Below are 20,038 nucleotides of genomic sequence, written 5' to 3'. Positions count from 1 at the left end.
TACTGAGCTCCAGAACTAAAAGAAATGCACAATTATCTACACAGAATGGCTAGAGTTTAAGATTCCAGCAAGCTTTAACCGTGTTTAAATAAAAGAACTGATTTAACATCCCAGGTTTTGATGGCAAAAGTGAATTACAGAATGGAATCATGACATTTTATAAGTAATGGTATATTTTGATGCTAAAAATAATATTTACTCTTTTCATGTTAAATAAGGAATAGGACATCATAGAAGATCAATATAATAATTATTACCCTTTTTAAGCAGATAAAAGATATAATTAAATGGACATACTCCTGCAGGCTAGGGGAATTTAGGCTGAACCTAAATCCTTATGAAAACTTTAGCATATAAAAATTCCAGTGAAACCCAAAGTTATATTCTATAGAACAAATATTAAAGTATATACTTTCAAAAAATCATAGTCAACAGAAACATTATTCAGTTATTTACTAAAGTGCTAACTTTCCACTACTTGCATAAATTTATAGCTTACATAAATCATACATGTCATTTTATTTATTTAACAGGTATTCATTACGTGCATTTTAGTTCTCAGCTCCTGTATTAGTAAAATATGGCTATATTCACTACTACCCATACCACATCACCTCGTACGCCAAGGATTATCTGAGCACCTTGGAGGTCTTGTTTTTTCGCTATGTTATAGTTTTCCATTTAGAGTGAATAATATTAGAATAAGAAGTATTTATGTATGAATTGGGAGAATGGGGAAAAAATGACTTGCAAATTTTGCCTTTCCTTTTAAGTTTTACAATCCTCTCAAGTAATAAGGAAGCTCCCATGGCATCAGTTACTTATTAGCATTGATGTTAAACTGTTTTGCATGCGCAACTGAATTTGAAGGTTTCTAGTGAGAATTTGCTCCCCTTCTGAAGAAATCATTGCATCACTTATATTTACGGTACATCTGTAAACGATGAGCCATCTGAAAGAACCTGGAAAACTGATGGGATTAGTAACATGAGTTGGAATGCTTTTTCAAAAATGTTCAGGGGAGTTGAATTATTTATTGAACCTAGGTTATGTGAGTCACCATTTCACAAATAAACGGAAAGCTCTATGGTGAAGAAATAAGTGCTTAGTGAGTGAAGGATTCTGAAACATGGTGAGACATAGAGTTTCTTACTCTTGGTTTGAGTCATATTAGAGAAAAGACTAACAAAACCAGAAATGAAAAAGCCCAATGTCAACAAAGAATAAAAAGAAAACAAAGAATAAAAGCCTTAATAGCCAGTTGGTAATGGTTCAGGCACATCAAATAGGCAAGAGACCAAGGGTTCAAATGTGAGGCTAAGAGTTGCAGGGATTCATTCAGTCATCAAGACATATATTTTATAAGTTTCTACTAATAACCAGGGCACTGTTCAAGGGAGTCAGCATACAATGTTGCAATTGAAAGACAAAGGCCTTTTTCTTGTAGAGTTTATAGTCTAGTGGAGGAGAGAGATGACAAAGAGTGATCCAATCAAAAACATATTGAACTTATTAATAGACAGGAGTACCATGGAGGTGAAAATTTTTATGCTGTGTTAGAGATTAACAAAAAAGACAAACCAAAGAGAGAGGTCAAAAAAGGACGGTTTGAGAAAGTAATCTTTAATCTAAATCTTATATGATTAAAAAGGAGACAGCATGCAAAGCTCAGCAGAGAGCATCCCAGACAAATAATAAAAAGCACATGGAAGAACCTAAGACGGGAAGAGCCTGGTATGTTTGAGGGACTGATGTCAGGCAATGTGTGTGGACCTTTGGCACCAAAGGGGGGAGTGATTTTGATTAAGTTTGGATACATAAGATCCGAATGATGAATGCGTTTTAGGATATGTTCAAGAATTTGGATTTTTTAGAGGCAATTGGGAAGCTATTGAAGTGTTTTTAACAGAAGAATTGACTAATAGCTCTGGATGTTTTGCAAAGGACTGACTGTAGTTGCATGAAAAGGAAGCAGGGTGACCAGCAAATAGTTCAGGTCATTGCAAATAGTCCAGGCAGGAAGTGATCCTTTTTCCATCTGGCTTTTAATTATTTCTCTTCCTTACTCTTCTTCCCCCTTTAAGGATCATTCTCCTTTCTTGAAGACTTGGGCCCAGATCTCAAAGAACTTATTCAACTTCTAGAACTTCTAGGGGTTTGAATCTACCTTTTGGAGTGAATACGACTGACTCCATGCTATGTTAGCAGAGTGTTCAGGGTCAGGGTACCATTCTTAGGAGTCTTAGTGAGAAAAAGGAACGTCCTTTGTAAACAACAGGGGAAACTTGAGAGCATCTGAGGCAGCCAGCCAACACCTGCTGGGAAATGAAATTTGAGTAAAAGAAAGACAAAGTCCAAACACCGATTTTAGAGATCAGAGGTGTTGGCAATTAAATCTTATAAAGCTTACAATCAGAAATGTACATTTCCCACTGCACCTGTTTGCCAAGCCCATTAGAGGAGCTGGGCAGAATAATGAAATCAATGTCTTTAAGTGACTGTGTATCAACAACGTGATGGAAAAAATAAATGAATAAGAGATCCAAGAATACCACCTAAACTCTGTGTCTAAGCTTCTCATGTGCCATCTGTATGCATAACTACTCCTCTTGTTGGCCATTCTTCTAGGACCTGCTCTCTGGGTAGTTTTAGGTTTTGACTTTTTCAAATAGGGCCTACTACACTGACAACAAAACTCCTGTTCAACCAAACTAAGACTGAAAAGGAAGAGGAGGGTCCGATTACAGAGGGCCTTGAATGCAGCTCCAATAAAACTGAAATGTACACGGAAGACAGAGGGCCATTACTGAGTGTGTACAGGGAAGTGACACTCAAAGTTTTTAAAGAAAGACAAGCAGAGGGAACAGTTGTTTATTAAACACCTACTCTATGCCAGGAACTCTAAATAAATAGTCTCATTTATTTTTACAAGTGTAGGTATTATTCCCCTTTTGCAAAAAAAAAAAAAAAGGCAACTGAATCTCAATTTGCTAAAATAATGTCTAGTTCACATAGTGTGTGGCGGTGCTTATTTAATTCCACATTAATCATAAGTATAACTAAGGATATTACAAAAAGCTTGATTGTCTTGCCTTTGGAAGCCCATTGTCTGTCCCTAATGAGTACTTTATTTACCTTAGTTTACTGAACCTGCCTGACCAGAACATTATAAAAGTATAGCAAGCCTTGTTATAATGTTTTTACTCAGAAAATCTGCTCACATCACTTAGTATCATTACAGCTTTATATCAGAATCTGAATTTAATAAAAGTAAAAGTATGAAGAAGAGTCAAAGAATGGAAAAATGTTGAAGGAAAAAAATAAACACTTCTGCCATCTAAATTAAGACAAAACATCCAACAAAGTAAAATGTTTAAATAATAAAGAACCCCTTTTTAAAAGTAGATTGATTATAACAATATCTATAATTATGTCAGCAGATGCATGAACTATAGGTATATTTGTAGAGCTGTGATTAGCATAAAACAGACTTGATAACAAACTGGATCCTCTCCTTTACACCATACCAAAACTACAAAAGGATAATTCCAAGTTTGACACTGAAATTATTTAATACGTAGATTTTCATAATCACTAAAGGTATCTTATTTTCACATTAAACTGCTCTATGCTTGGAAAGTTATCTTTAATATTTAAAATAAGTTTTATCTACTCCAGCCCAAGCCCAACTTACTCAACTCTGAGTGTCTGGTGGGAATCATTGCTCCCTTCTCTCATTTTACATCTCTGTTATCTTGCTTCTAGTCTGAACATACCCAGTTCCCTTAATGCTTCCTTATAGATCTCATTTTCTGAAACTTTTATCATTTTTGTTGCTCTCTTCTGAACTCATTCAAATTTATCTATGATTCTCTTTCAACTGAGGAACACATACTGAACACAGTTACCCAATTGAGGCCTAAAGAGTGCTGGTAGAGCAAAATAATTACCTCTCATTCCATCCATGCTCTCCCTATTAATATACCCCAAAGCAGTATCTGGGATTTTATATGGCACCATCATATTGTTGACTTATACCCAATTCTTCATTCATTATGGCTTACATCTCCCTCCCCATAGAACAATTGTTTGTTCAGTCTACATTTGTTTTTATTGAATCCATTTTTATTGATTTCAGCTCCATGTCCTATTTATCAAGATGGTTGTTTGCAATACTAACCTCCAATTTGCCTCCAATGGCACATGATTCCCAAGTTCTTAACTGTGTAAGTGATTAGCACACTTTCTGTATTATATCGCCAAGTCCTTGAGTACACAGCTGAATGTGTGTGTGTGTGTTTGACTGGCAAGTTATGCTAGGATTTAAAATATTTTCCTCTTACTCCTTCTGTTGCTAACCTCCAAAGCTGTGATTTATTGAGTGCCAACTCTATTGCCAAGACTGTTTGCCATTATATTAATCCTTATAACAATATTCTTGAGGTCTGATTAACCCAGTTTTACAAAAAGAAAAAAAAACAGACTCTGAGGTCCATAGACGTCCACTAATTTTCTCAGTGAGTAACTAGAAAGGAGCAGAGCTGGAACTTGAACTGGTCTGTTTGATCTCACAACAAAGCATTTTCCAGTACACCAGTAAATATTGCAGTTAAAGTCATACACAAAAGCTTGTTATACCAACAGGTAACTCACTCATTCTACTACTACTAGACAGGATTTTATGAAAACCATGACAGTGTCTTTACCCCAGGAAGTCTTCTTTTAGAGGGATGACGCTGGTGCTATGAATGATGAGGCTATTGTTCCTGGGGACAGAGATGATACCAGCAACAAAATTACTGTTTACTATGAAAGCCCTGGTATCTGAAAGCCTACTGAATAGAGATGATCATAGGTTGTTTTCCCATCCCTTTTTCTAAATTAAAAAAGCATCCCAACTAAAGCAATACGATAATTAACTTGACTTCTATTTGTTTCCTTATTTCAAAGTAATTGAGGCCAAACACTACCCAACCAAATCACTGGCCTAAGTCAACGGTTGCTAAACGAGATGCTGAGACTGTTGGGTATTTCAAAAGTTCCTAAGGGATGCTGTAGATTTTAGTATACTAGAATTAAGAAAGCGCAATGCTTATGTAATTAAGGCTTTATGAGCTGACTGTGTGATTTGCCCACATCAGCAACTTAGCCCTGATCTTTTCAAACCCAATGTGCACATATGCTCATTTAACTGGTGAATGCAGATCTCCACTGCTTCAGGGAATGGCTACCAAGTCCTGTTTTGCAAAATAGACAAACAAGTCTATTTCCTAGAAAACGACACGTGACTTGATTGTAAGGGACAAGAAAAAGTGACGGATAATAAAAAATTTTGTTAATATCGGGAAGTTTAGGTAATATAAAACAATTAGCAAGAATAAATGAACTTGCTGTTCTAGGACAGTTGCCTAAAAAGGGTTTCCCTAGTATCTGCATATACTTCATCCTTTCCTTGCATGCATTATTGGTGAAACAGAATGTGGCAAAAGCTTTGATTTTCAATAGACAGATGAGAAAATTATCTACTAAATACAGCTACTTTCTAATAGACCAATTTAGAAGATATTGAGGGGCAGGCCCGGTGGCGCAGTGGTTAAGTGCACACGTTCCGCTTTGGCGGCCCGGGGTTCACTGGTTTGGATCCCAGGTGTAGACCTATGCGCGCTTGGCAAGCCATGCTGTGGTAGGCATCCCACATAGAAAGTAGAGGAAGATGGGCACGGATGTTAGCTCAGGGCCAGTCTTCCTCAGCGAAAAGGGGAGGAGTGGCAGCAGATATTAGCTCAGGGCTAATCTTCCTCAAAAAAAAAGAAGAAGATATTGAGTTCTGAGTCCTGATTTTGTTAAAAATATGCATCAGTTGTTGGTGGAATATAGTGACCTTCCTGAGTTCAAGATCACAGCCAAGGCACTTGATAAGTAGGAGAAGGCCGAAGAATGAAATCCTACAGCATGCAGAAGTTGGGTGGTTTAGGGGCACAGTGTGAGAAGAGGGCTGCTCTGCTGGAGCTGAGCCTCGCCCTTTGAGGGCCTGAATGCAGGCGAGGGGTAGATGCATTCTTTGTGTCCCTGGAAGGTGCTATTCCCCAAAGACTTGAGACCAGTGTAAACGTGAAATGACAGGATCAAAAAAGGCACAACAGAGAGTAAATAAAAGAATCATTTCCCATTCATTTATTCTCCAAACACCTCGGCTACCAAGTCTTTTCTTACTACTGGAGGTTTCACCTCGTCAGTAATAAACGAATCTTCAAAAACTCAAAGCAGGTATTGCAACCTTCCTCATCTTGATAATTTTAATTTACATTAAACCTATTAAAATAGGTTCCCAATAGGTAGGCTATAATATTCTTTCTGGGTTTGAAAATAGTTCTTCATTTAAAAACATTTGATAGCACTGAGATTTGACTTTAATTTTATTTTTCTGTTTACATAACCTTTCCTTAGTTTTATCTTTCCTTCTCACCTTTCTTTTAACACAGATTCCCTCAGTTTAGTCCGCTAGGATTTTTGTCTGTTTGTTTGCTTTGCTTATTTTCCTTTTCGGTAATGTGTACAAGAAGGCATATTAAAGGACCAAAGTTGTTACAAATATATTCTTAAACCTTAAAAAAGGAATAGATTCATCCAGGAAAGACTTATTGCAAATGCCAAAAATGGCTTTTTTGACACCATGCGTATAATTGTGTGACAGCACTTGATGAGAGAGAAGGGATTGTTACGTGAAGAAAGAGTAACCAGAGTGAGCCTGAACACCGGGAACAACAGAGGTCAAGAAACGCTTCTGTAATAAAACGATCAAGGTAATTGCATCCAGGAAGCTCCAATGAGAAGAACAGGTTTGTGAGAAGTTAGAAGGGTCAGACTAAAGATAGGGTCAGATTCATCCACATTTAAGGTACATTTATTTAACGAGTTAGCTTTGAGAGTTCTCTCTCTACCCTTTTCCAACATACATAAAAAAAAATGTAGTTAAAACATAAGCAGTCTTCAACAATGAAATAGTTCTTTCAACGAAAAAAAAACTAAGACGTAATTAATTAGACATTATATCTTTTTTATACCATATGCATATACACATTATAGACACAGGAAAAGAAGAAATGTAGTTGCTTAAATTTCAGAAATGCCTAACAGCAGCAACATTCTAAAAACTATGAAGATGTAGGATCTACTAAGTTAACAACATCAGAAAATAACAAAACAAAACAAAAAAACCCTAAATCCTCAGCCACTTCATGTTGAGTCTTATGGGGAAAAACCAAGTCAAACAGAACAGAACAACTTAAAATTTCAAATAATAGTTAAATTATAAAAATGCATTGTTTGAGATTTTCAGCAATAAACTTATTTCAAAACACAAACTTACTTCTTATATAATTCTATTCAATGGCAAATTGCTATTACCATTTTATTTGGTTGTCGCTTAGATTTTCAAGCGTGTTGAGAATTGCAAAGTATTTTCTTTCTCCTAACTTGGAGACAAGCATTAAATGACCATTTTTGTTCTGTTGACAAGAAAAATCTACTTCATGGTTTTATAAATTGCTCCTAGGCAAAGATAATTGTATAATTTGCTTATCAGAGCCTATGCTAATAATTTATTATTAACATGATTTTTAATTTGAATACAAGTAAAAGGCATTCCAGAGAAGGGAGTATTGTAAAATATTCAGAAGGAAATTCTAACCTGAGTCAAAGTGGAAAAATCACTGTTCCCTTCCTTGATTTTTTACTTTGAGCTAAAGAGAAAACAGATTCAACAGAGCATTTGCTATCTCATACTCAGCTCCTTTGTTTTCTATTTGGAAAATTTTTTTAATTAACTGGCAGTATGCTGATGAAGTGCGTTTCATTATTAACCATCTAATATCAGAAATGGTTAAACACTTTCATTAATAGGCGACTTATTTTTGGTGATACAAATTTTGTTCTAATTTTGTAGCCAACTGCATACCCCAGCCATGAATTGGTATATTTAACTGATTATATCAAATCACGCTGTGCAAGAGAATCAATATATATTCCAGCAATAGGAGGGAATATTTAAAGATCAGCTCTGCCCATCTTATACCTCGAAAAGTTTTGGTAGCTACAAAAGACCAGATAAATATTTTTAAGAAATGGATGACAATAGACAAATGCAGATGAATTAGAATACCAGAATGTCATCAAAATGACATTTAGCAAAACAAAAGTCTAATTTAATTGGGAATATTCAATATTGTACCAATATTTGAATAAAAGATAATTGCTAACTATACGGTGACTTATGGAATCATCTGTTATAAAATTGGTTCAATCTAAACAGATTTTATTACCCCCATTCCTGATAGGTAAGATTTGCAAGGGCCAACTGCCATAAACTACCTTGGATATTATAATACTGTCATGCAGAATCAGTTATTGAAGGATAGTCTTTAAAATGAAAATTTATACTTGCTCAATTAACTCTCCCCATGGGAAATGCACATTTAGTATTAAAATATTTGAAAAGAAAACTTGATGTACACAGAAATAAATTTATTTCTCAGGAATTGGGATAATTTACTTATCCTTGCTGCTGAGACTATCTCATTTTGGGAGCCAGACCAATGAAGTTAGTTCTTAATATCTACCTAACTGTTACCTAACTGGTTTTCATTTAGACTGTAGCTCCTTCAGGACAGAGGCCTAATTTCTTCTGAGTTGCTTTTCTAAATCTCCTTGCCTGAACAATATTATCAATAGTGTTGAGTACTTTTTGAATTGAATCTAACAAATGTCTGGAATCATACCATCTTCCATTTACAATGGAAGGTTAGTTTTGTCAAATGAAAAACATGACTGTGTGCTTAAAGAGCAATAAAATAATATCTTTTGATATTTATTTCAGCATATCTCAGCTGTGTTTTGTGGGACACACACAGCTGTCTTCTAAACTCACCAAGCATGTTCAGGTATGCAAATGAAAACACTTTTTTCTTACAAAAAGCACTTATAATTACTAAGGAAAGATGAAATGCACTCCAATCTTTGACACTTTGGTTCACTGTTATTGGTAGCCACGGTTAGTTTGTACTTAGTATGGTAACTTCATGTTGGATGTCAGCAATAGACACTCTTCTTTACAAGAAATTGTTCAGTAAAAATGCCCAACTGTATGTTTTTGGTTGTCAGTACAAATAACTGGCATAGAATAGCAAAGCATTGAAAACACACCAGTAAATACAGTTATGGATGTTTCCAGAAATAATCAAAACCAGGCAAGGAAAACCTGAATTTTTAGACCTACATAGGAATTTGCTTCCTCATCAGGTCTAGTGATAAAGAAGTCCTATTGCTTTGTGGGTGTCTTGCTATTGCTTGGGCCTGGAATTTAATAGTAGGCCCATTACACCTCTGTAATCATTTCTTATATCCAGCTATATCTTTCCATGAAATAAACCACAAAAATTGGGCACTTTTCTCAAGACAATAATGGTAGCTGAGTTTTCCACAAAATCAGAACATTTTTAGTTCTTCTGGTAAAAAGCACAACTGATATTAGGCTTGCTCTGAAAATAAAGTGCTCTGCCAGGGGAAGAAATATCTGTCCTGTGCATGTGAAACAGACTTCTATCCAACTTCCTCAGAACATAGATGTGGCTACTTTGAAGATGATGATTCAATGGAACTGTGAGCTCTTTGAAGAGAATCTCATTTATTCAGCTGGCGTAAATATTGGCATAGAGAAAGCACTTTAATCTTTCTTAAATCAATAAAGAATTATAGTGAAGAAATTAGTACCATTAATAAATTTTTACTCTTTTTACAACAGTATTATTGTACAACAGCCTCAGCAGACTTTAGGTATATGAAGTCTTGGAGACATCCTTGATCCATTTGTCCCCCTCATTCGCCATACCTCATTCAGTACCAAGTCATAGATAAGCCTTGAACTTCTCTCTGTATGATCTACCATCACTTTAGTCCTAGCTACTGTCATCTCTTGCCTATAAGAGTCTTCTCTTTGGCCTCCTTTTATCCATTCTGGACCCCTCCAATTCATTTTGTACACTAAATCAGAGAGATATTTTCAATCATAAATGAAATCACTAATCCCTCACCTTACCACCACACTCTTAAAACCATTCGATGGCTTCCCATTACTCTTATTATAAACACTGAAAACTTTGGAGTAGCTTAGAAGGCGCTATATAGTCTGTGTCTGCCTCCCTCTTCATCTGTATCTGAGACCACACACCTCTATGGTTCTCATCATGGCAGACACACTGGACGTCTTTCTGGTGCAGAAATGTGCCAGTCTGTCCATGCTATTTCCTCTGCTTAGAATTAGCGCCCCACCTTCCCCTAGTCAATCCTGCTCATTAGGATTCCAGCTGATCATGCATTTCCTGAGGCAAATCTTTCCTGACCCCTGAGTTGTGTACTTTGCTCTCAATTCTTACAGTACCATATTCCTCTCCTTCAAAGCACTTAACTCAATTTGAAATAATGAATTCATTAGTGTGATTATCTGATTAACATCTATTTTCCTCTTAAACTATAATTTTCATGATGAAAGACAGTGTGGCTCCTTTTGCTCACCGCTATGTACCTGGGACATAGGAGAAATTCTGTCACATAATACTAGCTCCTAAAAATTATTTGTTGGATAAGCGAATAAATGAATGAATGAGCCTCTGAGGCCATTTACAGAAGTAAGAATGGCCAGTGAGCATACCACCCACAGATTCTTTCCTACCTTTGTGACCAGCATCAGCATTTTGCAGAGAGATTTTTGGGGGTTACTATATCTGATTAGGAGACATTAATTTTTTATGAGATAAATATAATAAGGATTTTTATTAATCTACATTGACTATACTAAAATTTGTTTTTTAAATTTCACTAACACTTTTTCAAAATCAGTTGAGCTACCCAGTTAAGCTCACTTACTGAAACCAATATCTATTGTCTTGAGAAAAATGCCGACATTTCTAAAGAGCTTTCAACCACTTACTGATATAACAATTGATATAACGATTGCATCATTCATGTAAGACTTCTAATTCCAGAATGCCTTTACAACTACTTTATCATTTACCTAAAAGCAACTAATGAGGTGGATATGCATGGACATTATTATCCCCATTTTACAGCTGGCAAAAAAAGGTAAAACATACTCTGGAGGACAGCTTGTGATATGAGATTTTATTTGTTCACTTTTGGGTTTTTTTTGTTTCTTTTTTGTCTCTGTTTCTCCCTACAATGAAATTCGACAGTCAAATCATAAAGGCTATTACACAACAGAACATCGGCCTATGACATTGCCACCTTGATTTAGAGCACTTTGAAAAAACCGAAGAATAGGGTAGTAGTAAGCAAGGACTTGTGGCCTTTTCAGGAGTTTAGGAAAATCACCAAGGAGCTGACTTGGTGTTAAATGAAATGAGGGCAAATTATAGCACTGCTAATCAAAGTTCTCAGTGAGAGGCTCAAGGAAATTGAGGTCAATAAAAGGCTGACATAATAATGGGACATCAATTCTTGATTCCAAGTACCCAAAATTCACTCTAAAGAATAAAGCTGGAGTCATCACACTTCTTGATTTCAAAATCTATTACTAAGTTATAGTAATAAAATCTGCATGGTACTGGCAGAAAAACAGATACACAGATCAATAGAACAGAACTGAGAGCCCAAAAATAAATCCACACATCTATGGACAACTAATTTTTGACAAAGGAGCCAAGAACATACAATAGAGAAAGTAAAGTCTCTTCAATAAACCGTGCTGGGGAAACTGGAAAGCCACACGTAAAAGAATGAAAGCAGACCACTATTTTACACTACATATAAAAATTAACTCAAAATAGATTAAAGACTTGAATGTAAAAAGTGAAACCATGAAACTCCTAGAAGAAAACATAGATAGTACGCTCTTCAACATCGGTCTTAGCAGTATCTTTTTTGAATGTGTGTCCTCAGGCAAGAGAAACAAAAGAAAAATTAGACAGATGAGACTACATCAAACTAAAATGCTTCTGCATGGCAAGGAAACCATCAACAAAATGAGAAGACAACCTAGAAACTGGGAGAAGATATTTGAAATCCTATCAATCTGATAAGGTGTTAATTTCTAAAATATATAAAGAACACATTCAACTCTACAAAAAAATAAACAATTCAGTTAAAAATCGTGCAGAGGATCTCAATGCACATTTTCTAAAGAAAGCATACAGATGACCAACAGGCATATGAAAACATCTTCAACATCATTGATTACTAGGGAAATGCAAATCAAAACTATAATGAGATATCACATCATGCCCATCAGAATGGCTATAATTAAAAAGACAAGAAATAACAAGTGTTGGAGGGGATGCAGAGAAAAGGGAACCATCATACACTGCTGGTGGGCTTGTGAACTGGTGCAGCCACTATGAAAAACAGTGCATAAATGTCTCAAAAAGTTAAAAATAGGGGGCTGACCCTATGGGCAATTGATTAAGTTTGTCTGCTCCACTTCGGCAGCCCAGGGTTTCACCAGTTCAGATCGTGCACACAGACATGGCACCACTCATCAAGCCATGCTGAGGCAGTGTCCCACATAGCACAACCAGAAGTCTCTATAACTAAAATATACAAATATGTACTTGGGGGTGGGGAGAAGAAAAAGGAAAAAAAAGAAGATTGGCAACAGATGCTAGCTCAGGTGCCAATGTCTTAAAAATAAATAAAAAATAAACAAAAATTAAAATAGAACTCCCATATGATCCAGCTATTCCACTTCTAGGTATTTATCCAAAGAACACAAAGGCACTAATTTGGAAAGATATATGCGCCCCTATGTTCACTGCAGCATTATTCACAATAGCCAAGACTTGGAAACAACCTAAGTGCCCATCAACAAATGAACGGATAAAGATATGATTTATAAATACAGTTGACTACTACTCAGTCATAAAATAGATGAAATCTTGCCATTTGGGACAACACGGATGGACCACGAGGGTATTAAGCAAAGTGAAATAAGTCAGATGGAGAAAACCAAATACCATATGATTTCACTCATACGTGGATGATAAAACAACAACAAACACATAGACAGAGAGAACAGATTGGTGGTTACCAGAGGAGAAGTTTGGGGAGGGTGAAGGGAGTAAAGGGGCACATGTGTACAGTGACAGATGGAAACTAGACTTTTAGTGATGAACATGATGCATTCTATAGAGAAGTTGAAATATAATGATGTACCCCTGAAATTTATATAATGTTATAAACCAATGTTACTTCACTAAAAGAAAAAAAGAAAAGAAGATAATTCATTCTGCCGTAGAACTAATCTCTTCTTATTTTTAAAAGAATAGTCTTAGTAGAAATATGAGCCATGTCTTCATGGCCCCTATATTTTACTAGAGTGTTCACTTGTTGTCTTCCATGCAGTCTAATGGTTAAAAACATAAGTTCTAGAGTTATATGGTCAGAGTTCAGAACCCCTTTCCATCTATTCCTAGTTCTTTTTAACCTGAATGATGTTTCCCTTTCTTCATTTGTAAAATAGGGTTTCTAAATACCTTTCCAAGTTTCCAGAACAGATACAGGTATTATAGGGCCTGAAGCTTACATAGTTGTGGGAAGGGTATTTCTTTATGAAAAAGCATACATACAAAGTGACCCGAAGTACACAGCTCAAACCCCAACCTGGTTCTTGGAAGGAAGCCATGCCAGTTAGGACCCTAAAGGTTAAGCTCAAAAGTGTCACCTCTGAGGGCTGACCCTGTGGCCTAGTGGTTACATTCAGTGTGCTCTGCTTCAGCAACCTAGGTTTGGTTCCCAGGCACAGACCTATACCACTCATTGGCAGCCATGCTGTAGTGGCAACCCACACACAAAATAGAGGAAGATTGGCACAGATATTAGATCAGGGTGACTCCTCCTTAGCAAAAACAAAAAAAAAAAAGAAAAGAAAAAGAAAATAGTGTCACCTCTGTATTATTCTTTTTTAGTATTACTTCTAATTTAATGAAGATAGAATAAAATAAACTATGTGGCACATAATGTCACACAGTAAACACTCAAGAAGTGTTAGTCCTCATCCTCATTATTATTACTTTTACTATAACTCACAAATTTATCAGAATAAATAATATCCATTTCCAGTTTCTCATATTTTAATTTTATTCTTTTGAAGCTAAATGCCAGACTAAATAAATTAGTGAAAGAGTGATGTATGTCTAGAAATTAGTTCATTCACTCATTTGTTTACTGGACAAAGCATATCAAGCAGCTACTTGGTGCTGGGCATGGAGTGGGGAGTGAAACAGTGAGGGCAGGAACAAACAGGGAAACACAAGACAAACTTAAAAATGAGTAACAACAAATATGTATGCATGTCATGGGGTAATAAGAGGATGTGGAATGGAGAATAACGGGGAGAGATATTAATCGGATAGGATAGTGAAGTAAGACCTGTATAGAGGTAGTAATCATTAAGTGGAAATTTGAATATTGTGAAAGTTTCCATAAAGAGGAGTTGGGAATAGCATTCCAGACAGAAGAAACATCATCTGTGGAGGCTCTACAGGAAAGAACTGAAATGTTCTAGGAACGTAGGCTCTATAAATAGGTCAGATGTTAGAAAAAAAAAATATGAGGGCAGAGACTAATGGATCATAGATGCTTCAGTGACATAAGTTCTTTTAAAAAAAGACAAAATAATTTTCATGGAGCCAAGTACATAAAGCTTGGACTTGGACTGTTGGAAAAATAGCTTCCTCCATACAATTGTGAGCTTGTAGAGTAGACCTGTCTTAATTTACCTTTTCTGGGGATTATTGAAGCAGCTTGAACAAGGAGGGCTAAACTCACTTCCAGGCCTAGAGCGTCTCCACCCGTGACAGACAAATTAAAATGGGCTAGATGACATCCACCCAAGGAGCACTTCCTAAGTGTAAAATAATGGGTGCTTTGAAGGAATTTTAAAAAATTGGATTATATTGTCAACAATGATTTGAGGACAGAAAAAATGTATTAAAGTTATAAAAGCAGAGAATAAATGGTCTAGCCTAAAAAAGTGAAAAACTGATGGGTATCATTAAAGTCTTCTAAAAAAAGACGTGCTCAGGAAGACACGAGAGAAATGAACTGTTAGAAGAAAGGGGAGGGAGTTGAGAAGATATCATATTTAAGACTTCCAACATCTTCCTTTCAGCCACTGGGCTATGCAGAAGGATGTCTTTCCAAGTCTCAGAGCAGTATTCTTTACATTTTGTACCCTTTTATACACAAGGAGTTTCCTTAATCATTGTTTAGGAGGAAATCCTAAAACAATTGGATACCCATCTCGTGACTTAAACCAAAGAAAGAGATCATCTCTCAATGAAACAGCTGAAGGTTCAGGAAAAATAAATAGACCTTAGGGGTTAAAACTGAACATCCTTCTTTTGATCCTCAGCTTATGATTTTCACACCAACAAAAATACTTAGGAATTTGTTCTCTGAAATGATGACCCAGTTGTAGTCATCATCTGCTATGGATTGAATTGTGTGCCCCCCGAATCCACCTGTTGAACCCTTAACCCCCAATGTGATGGTATTTGGAGATTGGGGTCTTTGAGAAGCACTAGATTTAGATGAAATTCCTGAGGGTGAGGCCTTCATGATGGAATTAGAAGGGACACCAGAGAGCTTGCTTCCTCTTTCCTTCTCTGCCAGGTAAGGACACAGTAATAAGGCAGCCATCTGCAAGCCAGGAAAGGGCTTTCCTCAGGAACCAAATCTGCCTGAACCTTGATTTTGGACTTGCTAGTTTCCAGAACTGTGAGAAATAAATGTTTATTGTTTATGCCACCCAGTCTATGCTATTTTGTAACAGCAGCCCAAGCTGAGAGACCATCTTAAGTTAGTTACAGAAACAATTCAAACAATGTCATGCTCACCTCAGACAGCGTTCATGTTGACTCCACTCTCCCTTTCAAGCAGGTAATTTCATCTACATGTAAAGAGTAAAGTTGCTAAGTATTTGTGTGGAAGCAGCCAATTAATGATTGTTAAATAAAACAATATAGGCAAATGGCACCTGCAGAAATTCTAATTCCAGAGATGTCCCTATTAGTTTAAATAGGACCTCAGTGGCAAGTCCATTGATTATCTGTGTCCAGGGTTACTTTAAAGATCCATTAAGGAGCCAGTAGTGTTAGTCTAGTGGTTAAAGGTCAGTGTGCTCCACTCTGGGGGCCTGGGTTCAGTTCTGGATGTGGAACCATACCACTGGTCTGTCAGTAGCCATGCTGTGGTGGCAGCTCATGTAGAAAAGCCAGGACTTACAACTAGAATATACAACTATGTACTGGAGCTTTGGGGAGAGCCGGAAAAAAAGGAGGAAGACTGGAAACAGATGTTAGCTCAGGGCAAATCTTTCCCAGCAAGTAAAAAGAAAAAAGATCCATTAAAACAAGAATATTTCGGTGCCATATGGAAAATGCATTTTTTCTCTGTCAACTCTTACTTTGGACCAGCCATCAGATTCACCTCGGAGATTCCAGCAACAATAAGGTTCCTGTTTTGCTCATCACCTCTGCTTTCTTTCAGAGCGCAATATCCTTCCAGGCTGTTGAAGCGTCTTCAGTAAGATCAAGAAGTAGCTGGGAACTCTCATTAAGACAGGAACAACATGAAAATATTCTCAGTTTCTGCCATTGCCTCCAGTTAGAAGTCTAAGGCTTCGTCTGACTATCTATGCCTGTACACTCTATAAATATGCATGTTCTAGGGGAGTTCCATGCAGCTCATATCTGTCAGCCTGGCGTGAGAAAGGACTTTGGGTATATCGGTACTGAAATGGTCTGGCTCAAAGGATCAAGGCTACTATTTTGCCGGAGAGAGCACTCCCTTCCAATTAAAAAATTCAAAGCAGTACTCTGCTTGTTTCCTGACTTCAAATAAGACTAGGATGTATGTCCTTCCATAATATCTCTTACTTGTGTATTATAGATGCTCAATATGTGCTGAATTAAACTGTATTCCTATCTATCATTACTGCTAGGATGAGAGCATCAGTGGAGCAGACACACATATCTCTGCGTGAGCTGTTTTGACCATGAAAACATGGCCACCTACACAAACCATTTGGTTCTCAATGAGCCATAACATCTGTGCTGGGTAAATAAACACAAAAATAGTGGTTCAGAAATAAGCAGTGCAAACAGTTGTGTTTGCATTGGCTAAAAGCCCCACAGGCCCTGTATAGTTCATTATGAACATGTAGTAGGCCTTATATTGGGACGAGGCTTAGTTATCTTATGCTGTTTAGTGTGGGTTTTGGATAACAAATGCATCTTCACAAATCACGAAAGCTTTAATAGGCATTTCAGGTCCTAAAATTTTCACATATGTTGTCTTGACTGCAGGACAAGTGATTTTTTTTTAAACTGTAAGGGGCACATTTCAATGAATGTTTCACATTCTTGTCCTGGAAAGTTTTAGTTCATAAACATCATTTCCTGAGCAATCTTTCTCTTGCCTCCCTGTGGTCATCACCTACCATTTATCTGATTATGACTCAAAAGGAAGCATACAGGTGTGTTGATTTAGGCTGCTTAAGCATTCCAATTCCAATCAGAATCCATCTATCTTATCAAATGGAATGTTACGCAGAACTCTTGTCCTCCCCCCTGCTTGTTGTGGCAGAGATTTATACCATAATCTCCTAGCAGGCTTGAATTACAGATATGAGTCCTGATAACAACTGTCTACAGGTTAAAATTATAAAGGTAAAAATTTGGGCCAGCAAATCTTTCTCTCATTTCATTTGAGGATTCACTTTCCTTAGTGCCAGAATAATATTTATGATGCTCTTGTTACTTAGCAGTTTCATTTTATTTATGTTAAATACATTTCTAACAAATTCTACTGCATTTTCATTAGTTATTCAACAAAAACTTCTCAATAAGATAGTGGATAATGATTAATTTCCAATATACAAAAAGTCTTATAACTAAGTCTTCAGTTGGCTAAGCTTTTGCTCTCTTTGATCTCTCTCCCTCCCTCCCTCTCCTGCTCCTTCCCTCCCACTCTTTCTCTCTTCCTCTCTCTTCCTCTTCCTTCTTGTACTCTCTCTCTCTTTCTCTCTCTCACATACATACACACACACACACAAATACACACAAGCATTTGGGATTCTGAATAAAATGTTACTCCTTAGCATATAGAATACCTTTTCCTCTCAAGTGTTTTTCCCCTTCACATATACTTATTTGAACTATTCAGCTAAAAGCAACACACATCTTTTTTTAATCTACACTTGTATGTGCTAAAGTCCATATCTCTTTGAAAGATTAATTAATACAGTCATGGCTAATTATCTGTATCTGTTTATATGAGCAAGCCCATTATACACAGTGAACATCATAAAGATAATCAGTTTTTTAGCCTCTCAGCACAGGTCAGGATAGAGACTTATTATCCTCCATAAACAGGAATACTGGCCATCACTGGAGAGTGAAATGACTACTGGTCCAGTCTGCTGAATGTTCTTTCGGAGTTACAGTCTTAAAAAGTATTTAGCAAATGAATTCAGAAAAAGAGAGAAAGGGGTGGGTGGGTGCTCACAAGCTTAGAGAATTTCTCTCATCTCAAAATACCCTGTAATAATCTGAAGCAGAAAAGCCTTATAAGGACCTGAGAAGATCCTTGAAGAAATTCCTTTTTGTAGTGACCCTGAAGGACTGATTTAGAATGTTGCCAATGAATCTGTGTGTTTGCCTGCATGTGTGCATGTGTAGTTAGGAGAGGAATTCATATTTTAACACATAATCTCAGTCTATAAGTCAAAGCCCAACTGCAGGGTACACAAGATGTGGCTGGAGACATTTTAAGATTCCTGAAACATCTACGGTTCTGGCAGATGGCCCTGAAATCTGCATTTTAGTTTATATCCCATGAAATGTGTAAACTGCAGCTTCTCTTTTCTTCCTCCATAGATGATTAAGAGCCTGACACTGAGGGGAGAAGTTTGGGAAGACAAGGCAAAGCTCTAATCCATCAACTGAGCTTGTTAAAAGTTGGGGTGGACAAATGCTCAACATCCAGTCTATCTAGTGTGTGTCAACCCTAATTTAAGAGGTTTCTAAACCTTTGAAAGGTCAATGTATACACTGCAATACATCATGGGAGGGCACCATCCATCATGTCCTGTCAGTGACTCCTCATTTTCTGTCCCTTCAAGGTTTTAAGCTGAGAAGCTAAAAGGCCATGTTATCACTGGGGCTCATGCTCCCTCTCCAAATGTATTTTTCATTTTCCTCCTGATCATAACGCCTTGTTCTTTTCCATTTCTCTTCTTCTTCCTGCTGTCCTCAGTCTGGAAACCTTTCATCTCCCTTATTAACCATACACTTAAATAACCAGACTAAGGGTGTTCCCTCTTTCCAGATGTCTCGCAGTTGCTATATTCCTCCTAAATAAATTCCATTTCCACACTTTTTTTAAAAATAAATGCATTGTTGTTGTTTTGCTTCCTCTCCCCTAGGTCCCCCTGGGTGCAAGGAACACATATCCTTTTGCATTTCCCCAATACCGTCTACAGTAGATGCTTTATAAAAATCAAAATAAAGTAGGTTTCTCAGAGAGCGTTCTATGGACCAACCATTTGGGAACTACCTAAAGAGCATGAGCAGTATGCACATTCCTGGGCCCTGCCCTAGACATGCTGGACCAGAATCTTTACTTCTAAGCTACCAGGAGATATATATGCACCCTAGAGTTGGAAATCAATTGACCTAGAGATATATTTTTCCTAACCTATGTATAGGAGTCATTGGAGACCCTTGTAAAAATTCACTTTCCAGAGGTCTGTCAGACCTTCTGAAGGAAAGAGAACCCCAAAAGCAGGGACATAAGAATCTATATATTTTTTATTTTTACTTTTTTAAAGATTGGCACCTGAGCTAACAACTGTTGCCAATCCTCTTTTTTTTTCTCCTGCTTTTTCTCCCCAAATCCCCCCAGTATATAGTTGTATATTTCTTTAGTTGCGGGTCCTTCTAGTTGTGCATGCGCGATGCCATCTCAG

This window comes from Equus caballus, chromosome 19 (genome assembly GCF_041296265.1).
Source record: "Equus caballus isolate H_3958 breed thoroughbred chromosome 19, TB-T2T, whole genome shotgun sequence".
In the NCBI taxonomy this organism is placed as follows: Eukaryota; Metazoa; Chordata; class Mammalia; order Perissodactyla; family Equidae; genus Equus; species Equus caballus.
This window is presented reverse-complemented; position numbering follows the sequence as displayed.